The following is a 12403-nucleotide window of genomic DNA, read 5'->3' on the forward strand; positions in this document are numbered from 1 at the left end:
TGCAAGTTGTTAACACTATGACTAAGCCAAGACAAGATCTGACAGACATTGCATTACCAAATCCCGACCTGACACTTTATGTGGATGGTTCATGTATGAGAACTAGTACAGGAGAACTAGTAGCCGCGTATGCAGTGACTACCGAAACTGAAGTTATAGAAACACACCGTATTGACACCCTGTCTGCTCAAGCAGCAGAGCTAGTTGCTCTGACCCAAGCCTGCATACGTGCCAAGAACCTGAAAGTAAACATATACACAGATTCACGTTACGCATTCGGAGTCGTACACGACTTCGGAGTGCTCTGGCAGGAGAGAGGTTTCATGACTTCTCATGGAACCAAGATTCAGCATGGTCTCCTCATTCAAGCTCTGTTAGATGCAATACATTTACCGACAGCTATCGCTATCATGAAGTGCAAGGCACATACGAAAGTTACTGACATCATTTCCCAAGGTAACGATCTAGCAGATCGAACAGCCAAGCTTACAGCTCAGACTCCAGACATTCCAGTTAACACGACACAGACATTCACTCTAGATCAGACTACTTGTATGACTGTCAAGGACCCTACACAAGATGTCATAGACATACAGTTACATGCTACTCCCGAAGAAATAAAGAAATGGTCCGAACAAGGAGGGGTCCAGACAGATCAGGGATGGTTGACGAAGGGAAAAGCCACATGGTTTCTCCCCGACTCTATGGTTCAAGCCATTATTAATACCGCACATAGTCCAGCACATCTAGGAGAAAAAGCTATGTTAGACAGTATTCAGAACCTTTGGTTCAACAAGCACTTACGAGCTGCAGCCAAGCAGAAAGTCCGTACTTGTATGATATGTTGCCAGTTCAATCCAGGTAAAAGTGTCCCGGTGGAACAAGGTGGATTCCAACCTCCTGACCACCCTTTTGAAGTCCTCCAGATGGATTATATTCAGATGGAGCGATGTCGAGGTTTCAAGTATGTTCTTGTGGTTGTATGCGCTTTGTCCAGGTGGACAGAAGCATATCCAGTTCCAGATTACACAGCCGCGACCACTGCCAAGCAGTTGGTTCGTGAATTCTTTCCCCGCTATGGACTCCCTAGGGTCGTGTATTCTGATAACGGCCAGCCATTCTCATCTGAGTTAATGAAACATGTTTCCCTTCTGTTAGGGTACCAGTGGAAGTTCCATTGTGTGCGCCATCCTGAAGCAGCCGGTCTCGTAGAGAGACATAATCAAACCCTGAAAATCCGTATTGCTAAGACATGTAAAGAGAAAGGTGTAGACTGGCTAGTTGCCCTGCCAGTTGCTTTATTCTACATGAGAATGGTCGCACATTCCAGATCAGGTCTGTCCCCTTATGAGGTCGTATTCGGCCGCCCCCCAAACATGTGGGGTACACCTAGACCCCGCAGTATTACAGATGTTTCCAGCAATATGTTGACAGATTACCTAGCTTCCTTGATGTCTGCCCTACACTCTTGTCGTTCACAGGTTGCCGCTGCATTTCCAGACAATACTGAAGTGAAACCGCACGAGGTCATACCAGGGGACCTCGTCCTTGTAAGGAACTTTGATCGTTCAAGTCCACTGGAGCCTCGTTGGAAGGAGCCGCGACTTGTTCTCCTGACCACCCGCACGGCCGTGAAGTTGGAGGGCCGCAAGGGGTGGGTCCATCTGTCCCACGTCAAGAAGTTCCATGGAGTCCGAAAAAAAACATTTGCAAAGGACATTTCTAAAGACTGCCTGAAACCAGACACTGATTTGAATCCTGAACTGAAAGTTCCTCTGTTAGAGAAAACTCCGCAACAGGAGTATAAGTTAAAGCTCCGGTCTAGTAAAATAAGTCAGCCAGTTTAATTGTCTAAGTCCCTCTCGGGTGAAACGGTTAGACAGGTCCCTGACATGTATGAGATAGACCCCCATAGTGAGAGAGTTAGTCAAAACTCTATAAGATGTATCGTTTTTCTAAGTTTCTTATTGTTTTTAAGTTTGATGGTTACCTGCACAAGTTATGCATTACATTTATGTTTTCCAAGTTCACATGTAAATAAGTTTTCTAATGCTACAGTAGAGCACACATTCAGTGATCTGCCTCCTCACGAGTTATCCTATCGTCTTGCTATGAGAAACAATACATTTATAAGAATGTTACACTATTCACACCAGACCAGCAATGCCACTAATTGTTGGGTGTGTGGTCGACTCCCCCCTTACCAGATACCGAAGGGAGTTTTGCCACTCTTTCCTTATCCATTTTCACATAATGGTTCGTGTGGAGTATGGTCCACGTTAACGTCATCTTCAAATGATATGTCCCTTCTGAATAGAACATGTTTTCCAGACAAGCAAGGTCTCCCCCATAGAACAGGGTTAGATCTAGAAAATGAAGTTTATGATTTGGGTAATTATTCTTCGAATTTTATGGTCCTGAATGTTCAGTCTGATTTACCTGCTATTTCAGTATTACCAGTTAAAGGCGAATTATGTGTCAGAAAGAATGGTTCCGCACATGTAGGACATACTGATTGTACTACTACTGTCGAGTATAGTGACAGTGGGAAATTTATTTTCAAAGCCTCACGTCATTCTTATTTTGTTTGTGGTCAGACCGCATATGTTCGTCTGCCCCTCGATTGGGATGGAACATGTTACATTGCCTTCCTACTGCCACCAGTTTTTCTGGCCCCATCTGATTATCATAGAAACACACATCTAGTACAGGTCAGACATAGAAGGGAGATTGAGTCCCCGATTGTCGATCAAACTGAAACTACTCTAGAACAATATCAAGACTTTAATAAAGGTTTCTTCTTCTTTATAGGACCTATCCAGAATAGTAAGTTAATACGTAGGTTAACCAGAACCCTTGAAGCAGTAGTGAATGAGACTACTTCTGCTCTAGGTAACTTAACTGAAGAGCAATCTGCTATGAGATTTGTCGTGCTCCAAAATCGTCTCGTTCTTGACGTCATACTGGCCGATAGAGGAGGAGCATGTAGAGTCATCGGATCTAGTTGCTGCATTTTCATTCCTAATAACGCGCCGTCTGTTTATTCAGCTATAACCAGACTTCATAAAATTGCCCATCAGTTACACCAGAATCCAGGCACCTGGACATGGTCCGGTTGGCTCTGGAGTATTATATCTGCCTGGGGATGGAAAGTATTGTCATTCCTAGGTATTGCAGTAATGATCATATTCAGTTGCTGCCTCTGTATACAATGTGGCCCTGCGATTTGCGGCATTTGTGCTACCTCTTGTATTCCTAGTCCTAAATCCCGTTCCAAGACAATTCGAGACGAGCAAATGATGCTATATGAAATGATAGATGGTATCATGAATATTGATGTTTCCTGATGGAAACGTAGGGCACAAGGAGGGAATGTGGAAAAGTAAATTTTGCCATGTTATATGTGCCTACGTGTCCCCCATCCTATGTTATATGTGCATGATCGATATGCATGTATTCCCCTCTGATCGATTAAAGACGCAATTATAGTTGTGTCCATCTCTAGTATGCTAGTTTCCAGTTCTCGTGATAGCTACGAGTATCAGGCCTATGTAAACCTATGTTGCCACGTTTCACAGTGTGCACGTAAATTCAGTAAAAGTCCCCGTTTCTAGGCCTCAAAAGGGCCCGGACACCAGATTCAGCTCCTGTTTCCTGAACTCTCCGAGGAGCGATACAGCCCCCACCTGTATCCCTGATCCTTCACTTACTTTCATGCCTCGCAGTGCCCGGCTAGGCCTGGCTCTGCCTCCCAGTCTGCCAAGAATATGTTATGATTCTAGTTATCAGTCCAGCCCTCCTTCTCTGCATTCCTAAGCTACTGAATCGCATCAATAGTTTCCGTCATAGTCTAGCCTTTATGTCTCCATGTAAGAGAAATACTGTATTCATATTCATAGAATATTCCTCGCACATGCAATACATTTAGAATAATGCATGCACCAGTCTTAGTGTCTGTTAGCCTTTGCCCTGATAACTTTTGGATTCTATCAACATGTACTCTAAACACTAGATACTAGATATGCCTGGGTACATGTCGCTCTGACACTCCAGACTTTAGTCTCCTCTTCTAGCGCAGAAGTCATAGCCCCCAGTTTTCCCTGGTAACACGTCATTGTCAGTTTGCGCGCACCACTAGGTTAAAGGTCCCAGCTGCTCAGGTAGCCCCCTCCATGTTTCCGCCCCGTTTATGACACTTCTGTTACGTTTACATCACATGTCTATGTATACGCCCTGTACACACCTCTTGTTACACCCACTTTATGCCTTATCTTTCGCGACTGCTACAAACCCCGCCTACTGCTACGCCTACTATATTGAATGTAATGTATTCTGTTTAACTATAAATATTGTGCACTGTTATTAAAAGTTAGCTTATTCCTGCCCCCGGCAGCTGCCATCCTATTCCCATGCAGGCTGTCCTGTTCCTGTCCTGTTATGCCTGATTAAAGCCTGTAAACTCCAGCTACCTCGAATCTTGACTCTTATTTATTGAGCTATCTGTTTATAGAGTATCCTGAAAAATAGAACCGGTAATTAATTATTTATTTACCACAAATCACAGTAAATATTTTGTGCTTTTCTCTCTCCCTTTTTTCTCCCATTTTCTTTACAGAGACCATATTCAGGTCATCCTTTTTGATATATTTCTGCTTCCCTTGGGCCAGCTCATGCCCTGAAGCTAAAACTACCAGTGGATTTTTACTGATAGTTTTTAGGACTTAGGCATTTCATACTTAGAAACTGAGCTTTTTTCTAGTAGGGGCCATTAGAAGGTCCTGATGAGTAAGCAGTAGGGGACTGCTTACGAAACATGTAGACCAGGTAGTAGCTAATTGCTCTACCTCAAAACCCCCTTCTTAACGTCCCCAGCTAGGGAAGTGAATAAATTGTTTTTTTCCACTAGCCAGAGGATTTTTAGCTTTTTTAATTCCCACACATTACTAGGTCCCTACACTTCACTGACACCACCCACCTTGCACTGTCACATAGCCTTTGTCACCATACTAGTGCTCCCGCGTAGTTCGTCAGGTCGTAGCACGCCCCGCCCCGTAGAGGGACGGGAAGACCCCAATGATGAAGCATGACACTAATGGATTTTTTTAGTGTGTGAGGGGTATTTTAACAAGCACATTGTGCTCTCATCTTTACCACCCAAAGAGAGAGTTAATTAATTTTTCACCACCCACAAAAATAAATATAAAAAATTTAATTCACCACACATTGATAGAATCTCTTTGTTTATGCATTTTCTTGAGCCTCTTTTAATTCACCTGTCAAGATTCCATTGAATGTATATGCTAACAGAACACAATTTTGTGCAACTAAATTAGCATTTCTTTCTCCCATGACAATAGTGACTCCCATTTGAGCAGATATACTGCATGTTATGGTAAGGGCAATCAATTTTGAATTTTGGGCTGAAGTAACTACTGAAAGCCATAAAGCTTTGACAACATAATGTATAAGAAGCACAGCATATGCTGCTCTTAATGTGTCATCATTACCTTTCAAATATGGGCCATCTACAAAATGGACATTGTTGGGCTGAATCAGACGTTCATCCTTAAAGTCTGATCTTGGTTTTATGCATATTTTCATGACATCTAGACATTCATATTCAGTTTCATCACAAACTAATTAATGTGCTGGCATTTCCGTGAAGTTAGGGTCAAAGGTCATTGGGAAATACATCACAGACCTTTGAAAGCATTCATGTTTTTGACTAGGCACTGAGAGAGAGCAGCCCTCCCTCTCACTGCAAATTGGTGTCTTTTCTTTCAAATAAACTTTAATTCCTAGTGCTGGGGCGCGACATTTTTTCTCTTTCAACTCTAAGAATGCTTTTGTGCAATTGTTGTCCAATGAAAGTGGATCAGACACATCCTTGTGTGTAGCCTCAGTAAAGGCTTAGCCACTAGGGAAAGGTTTAGTAGCCACTCTCTACAGCAGCCAACAATTCCCCAAAAAATCCTGACTTTTTTCTGAATTTGAGGTGGATTTATCTGGTGAATTATTTCCACTCTCTCTGGTGACACCTTTCTACTTCCCTTTCCAATTTTGTGTCCCAGGTATTCATCTTCTTTTTGACAGTACTCCTGGCAATTTTCATGCAATGGCACTGTGACATGAACTTTACAAAAATCAAACAGTAAGCCATTCTTCAGCACATGGAATGTGAAAAAATATATTGGCTGGATTCGGTACCATAGGACAACATGGAAAAATTACGCTATTAATCTCCTGCACTTTTCTGTTCTTTTCATTTAATTTCTGTGAACCTGTGATCAGAAAGTTACATAAACTTCCAATCAATTTCATAAAAAAGGTTTTACTTATTTTATCTCTAATTATTGGTAACATTTCTGCAACTGATGGTGTTCTTGAATACGTCATCTTGTTCTGATTTTAATAAGACATGTTCTGTACAATATATTAATCAGGCGTACTCTGTGAACTCTCTTATTTCTGTGTTTATTAGTTCTTTCAAATCAGAAGGTAATTTTTCAACTGTCTTTTCTGAAAACAATGCTACAGCTGTCTCTTGTTGGGCCATTTTAAAATGTACATCCTCATCAGGAATCTGAAAATTAACATTATCTTGTATACAGTAATTTGTGCTGTCTAATTTGCAAAACAATTATTTTCCTGCCTGGCCTGAGTCACAAACAACAACTTGGCAATTTTCTCAAATGGGTCTATTTTTGGTGCAAATTCTTTTAAAACTGGGTTTGTAATTTCTTTGTTTAAAACTCCTACAACTAAGTCTGGACCTTCCACTGCTTTCACAGTGGGCTTGATAAATTTAGAATTGTGAGGGTTAAAACTCTCATTTTCAAACACAGCAACCTGTTGGACTGGGTTCTGATTTTGTCTCTGTAAATAATTCCCATTTGCTCTGGACACCTTATCTAAATTAATGTTAGCATTTTCCATATTGTATGGGACCATCTGTGCTTGAAAAATTCCTGCCATTTGTACCTGTTTCTGAACTGACATTTGCATTTGCTTAACTGGAATATTTTGCATCTGCATTTCTCTATGTTTTTGTGCATCATGTTTAAATTTACATTTCTTCTTACAATGCTCAAATCTGTTATAAAGATGGCAAAAGGACACCTTTTCTAGTAGTACAACATCCATACCTGAATTTGCACATACCAAAGCACCTTTACTTCCATCCTGTGTTTCTTTAATCTGTACCCAATCAACATCCTTTGCTGGGACTCTGTCCTTCCGGAAATTAATCACTGCTACGTTTTTCTCCATAACAATAGAAAATTATGGTGCATTCATGCAAACTCTTTTCATTTTCTCCTCACCTGGCCTTTGTACGACAACTTTAGATGATTCAAACCACAATTCAGTTTGCATGGCAATGTGAAAGAACATTTCCAAATTAATGGACAACTCTTTTGAAATTTCAACTAATCCATCAGCTTGTGGGTACCACAGCATGAATGTGTCTCTCTATTGTGGGAATGTGTTCAGAAATTATGCAAGTTCACTTTTATTCCCTGGCATATGAACATGCACTTCTCCCACCTTTTCTCTCAATGAGTAAGCTAAAGCTTCTCCCTCATCCTGTTTATTATTTTCCCTAACAAGGTCTGGTGGTTTCTTTTTTCTTCTCATGTTTTCTTGCCCATTTGTCTCCTAATTTCTCAAACCCATTGCATTTGAAAATATATTTTATTATTTCTGCAATGTGCAAATGCATTACTGAAGAACACATTTTCTCATGTGCATCATCATCCATATGTACCCTGAAACTTTTCTGAAATGGAAAACTTCCTGAAACATCAATTTCATACTTTTGAGCCAAATCTGTCAGTCCATCATGTGTAGCTACTGCACATGCAGCTGTTTCCTCACTCAGGGAAATTAATTATTTTTCCTGACACTGGTACATATTTTCATGATTTAAACCACAGGGACTGTTAATTTTTTCATGTTCACATATTGAATTTAAAACATCCAGCTCTTTCTCTCTTTTTCAGTGTCTGGGTTAATTTGTTTCCCCATGCCCTCTATCTTTTTAATCACTGCTGCTTCTTCAAAGCGTGAGAAAACCCATGTTCAAATATATTCATTTTATCCTGGGCTGCAGATGTTGTAAAGACCATTTCCCCCCACCTTTCAGTGCTTGGACTGTCTGGGGTAATTTCTGTTCAATAATCTGTGAATTCTGAGTTTCTGAAATTAACCCTGACATAATTACTCCTTCTGCAGCTCTTTGACCCCTTTGAGTAGGGACCATATTAATTGGGACAGTCATCATTTTTCTAGACATTGCCTGTGCATCTGCAGTTTGTAATTCTTGGACTGAATCAGTCACATTTGAAGCAGTAACACCTGGAGATATCGCTGTCATTTCTGAAGCAACAGATAGTGGCTTCATCTGAAATGTCTGCACAGTGTTCTCAGTCTGTGTTTCTCTCTGTTCAACAGAAGCAGTAGCCACTGGTACACTTATTTTCAGTATTTTTAATGGGAACCACATAAAGTGGCGGACACTCAGTTAACAATGCATCCATTATTTCATCCCCTGAATCATTATTTATTTGAAGCTTTTTATCATCATTAATTCCCTTTTCCTGCATCTGGTGCTTTACCTTTTTATCCTCACTTGCTTTGTCTCAAGCTGCTTTTTCCCACATGCTTAAAGCTTCAAATTGTGCAGCTCTAGATGGTGTATTTATTTCACATAACACTTCCTTTAATTTGTCAATGATTTGCAATTCAAAAGTACCATCTTTTGGAAACCTCAAAGGACCCTCTTTTAATCTTGCACCATTGGTGAACCCACATACATGAATTTTGTCCCACATTGGTAGACATAAAATGCAAGGGTGTTCCTTTAGGAGCATCACCAATTAAAAACACATTTTTCACTTTACCTCCCAACAGTTTCTTTAAACCTTCAAACAATTTCATTTCTGCAATAGTTCAATGCAATTTCTTTTCTCCAATGCTGTCAGTTTCATTCTCAGTCAGTTTAACTCCTACTACTGATACTCCACAAAATCTTACTGTAATATTTTTCTGAGTTTTCTTAATCAAAATTCTGTTATTAACAACATAAAAACATTTGCTTCTCTGTCTCTTTCACTAAATAAAGGATAGATTTCTTTTCACTGCGAGTAACACATTCCGCTTACTCTTCACAAAGTAAGAACTTCCATTTACTCTTCAAACACTGCAAGTAAATCCCTTCCGCTTACCTTTCACTGAAGCTCAGAAGAACCTGCTACACCTTCAGTGTTACCATTTCTAGGTGATATAACACCAGCGAACTCTTTGCTATCAATCACTCTCACTTTTACACAGAAAATAGTCCCTAATTTAACACTGCCAGCCTTCCCTGGCTTCTCAATGTTATTCCAACAGACGAGTAACCTCACTGCAGTGTGGCTTCCATTTACCACCCGCTATTCCTTCCCGGGATTTCCAGACAACATAAAACAAGACACTAACTTTTCATGTTAAGAACATATAACCAATAGAAAATTAAATTCAAAATTAGCTACATTTCACCAACAGTCAAAACCCTTACTATTTTCAACACTAATACATCCTAGCACATGCACAACATTTCACAACCCTATTGATACTCACACGACTCCAGCAATAGCCTTCTTGCATCACCTTTCAGTACTGCTTTGCCAGTCTTCAGGTTCTGAGCATGGAGCCAGGAATCAGGACTTGGACATTTATCTAACTTGGGCAAATATTTTCTAGCGCTATTTAAGCTTTAAAACTAAACTATGCTCCTTTTGGTACAGTGGGTTGGAGTTTTTCTTCACTTTGATCTGTATTAGTCAATATCTAAACAAATTTTCACAGATCAACTTTCCTCCTAAGGTCAATGGATTGTTAGTCAAATAGTTGATGGTGATATTAATAATCCTTAATCACCAAACTAATTGATAATAACCATCCTCTGCTACCAGAAACTGATCCAGCGGTAATTTCACTATAATTTCTCAATACAAAACCTCATCTACCTCTATTTTAGCGCCAAAAAGGTGTTGAGCCCTTGACACCATGTATTACCTTCAGGAGACTTTACATAAACATGACAAATCAAAATACAATTATTATTTAAGCCAATAAAGAGAGTTGTTGAGTATTTTAAAGGGTTTTATTTTCTAGTCAAAAGTTAAGTTTCTCTGACCCCTTATTCATTAGTCAAATATCAAATAAGGTTACATACTTTGGAAAACAGGAAAAATAGAATTAATACAGAACATATTATAGGTTGCATATAAAGCATTCCATAAAGGAAGGGAATAAGGCATCAAATGTCAATCAGAATTCTTTGAAAAGTTCAGGAAAATATGATTTAAGAGTGAACTATGCAAGGTTAATCAACAATTAATAATTGGCAAAAATCTCCCATAAAGAGAAATAAATGCATAAGACAAATACATCTTTTCAAAACGAATTAATTAATCAAAGCATAAACTTAAAAGTTTTAGCATCTAAATCTAACCCTTCTGCCCTGGTCTGTTCAAACTGCTTGTTTGTGCCTCACAAGTAGAGCGAGACAGCCCGCCCTTCACAAGACCACAGAGGAATGTGATCTGCCTTGCCACAAATATAAAGTACAAGGACTTCTCTGAAAAATATGAGCAAGAACTACCCATCTCCCTCTGTCTCTCCTCGGACGCAATCTCCTCCCAGGCTGCACACGCGACGTTCTCATACCTAACCCATATGATGCCTGATCTCATCTGCTTCTTCTCTTCTCCTCCCTCTCAGACAGAGGCCCCATGAGGCTCCGGGCTTAAAAAGCGAGCAATCACACCCCCTAAGAGGTCATTATTTATACTCTTAGCTGACTATACTAACAATGTTGCAGTTTCCAGTAAAGCTTGTACTGTGGTTAGTATAGATGACTAGAGAGACTCACCATCCTGTTCTCATTGGCAAATCCAACCCATACCAGTTTTAACAAAGGAAGTGTTAATGCTTAATACAGTCCTATGTTTCACCAGCAATAATTATACAAATGTGTATCATTCCATTTCTTCCTTCCTTTCACATCGCATGCAGGAAGGATACTTTTAACAAACACTGGTACATTGGCACAGTAACAAGAGTGTACAGTTCACTGTGGCCTTGACTCCTTTCTGTCTTGAGGCACTTGGCAGTCCTGCGCATGCGTCTCTTATTTCAGTACAATTCTCAGCCATGCTGGATTCCCAGGCAGCCATTTAATGGTGGGTCCATAAACAAAAACAAACATAAAAAGAATATTAATTGATGAAAATAAACCCATTATGTTTTACCTCCCCCATACTAGTACCCTGTATTAATGATTACCTAGCAAAAGCTATTAGTTTAACGCAGCTTTTCTAATATTTGTGCACAACATGCAAAAATGTGCAATGTACAACATAGCATAAATATGCACTAGTGTACATTTTCAAAAAGCACACAGTTAATACAATCTAATGTTTTAGATAGCTTTTCATGCAAAATGCATTTTGCCCCGCGTGTAGTGTTGGTGTATGATTAATTAACACACATTATAAGAAGATGGATTATGAACTGAATATGCATTGTCCAAATATGCAACAAAGCCAAAGTCTCTTAAGACAGAAACAAGGAGTGTAGATTACAAGGAAAATGAGCTGGGAATAAAGAACACATTCCATGATTATCTTCAAAGCTAAAAAGGCCAATGAAATCACGAGTTTTCTCTACACTGCAAAAACACATGACTAGGCCCCATTTCATGTTTCATGTGCCATGTGTTTTCCACTTGCACCAAAATCTGCATAATTTTAAATGCAGTCTGTCTGAAGTACACAAATAAAGCAATGCCTGAGTGCAGATGAAATCTGAGCTACATCACTCCTTATCTGTAACACCAGCTACCAGCCTCATCTGCACCCTGCTCCTGGTAGAACCCAGGTGGTTCCCGAAGAACTGCTGGTGGTACTTTGAAACTTGCATACTACTACTCTGATCCCAGAAGGTGAATCCCTGAAACAGACTGTACCTACCTTTATGCATCTTTGACATTTCCTCCTATTGCATTGCACTGTGCGTAAAAGCGCACAGGTGTGAAACGTTACTTACCTGTGAATATTTTTATTGAAAAACTGTACTTACCTTGAAACGAAATTCTTGAGTTTCAAATGTATAAAAAGGAAAAGTTTTATTTTTCTAAATTGGTCTTGGATTTATTCTTTGAGTGTGTGTCTCACTTATTATCTCTGTGAGTACAACAAAAGCTTAGCACTAGGCTCTTATAAACCTAACTGCTCGCCCACACTACCTCAAAAGAGAGTGTTAGTATTATCTACTTTAGCCTCTGTAAACCAATTGGGGACCCCCTGGATTCTGTTCTTGGTATACTTCGTTTTAGTGCACTATATAGAGAGCCAGCTTC

The 12403-nt window shown here is 39.8% G+C and overlaps 1 protein-coding gene across 3 annotated transcripts in view; it reads left to right on the forward strand.

Annotated features, from left to right (window-relative positions):
• The window catches only part of LOC144823156 (aryl hydrocarbon receptor-like), a 1206974-nt gene that overhangs the window by 1013895 nt on the left and 180676 nt on the right, over positions 1-12403 (forward strand). The window lies entirely within an intron of this gene.

The sequence above is a fragment of the Lissotriton helveticus genome, chromosome 3_1 (genome assembly GCF_964261635.1).
Source record: "Lissotriton helveticus chromosome 3_1, aLisHel1.1, whole genome shotgun sequence".
Taxonomy (NCBI): domain Eukaryota; kingdom Metazoa; phylum Chordata; class Amphibia; order Caudata; family Salamandridae; genus Lissotriton; species Lissotriton helveticus.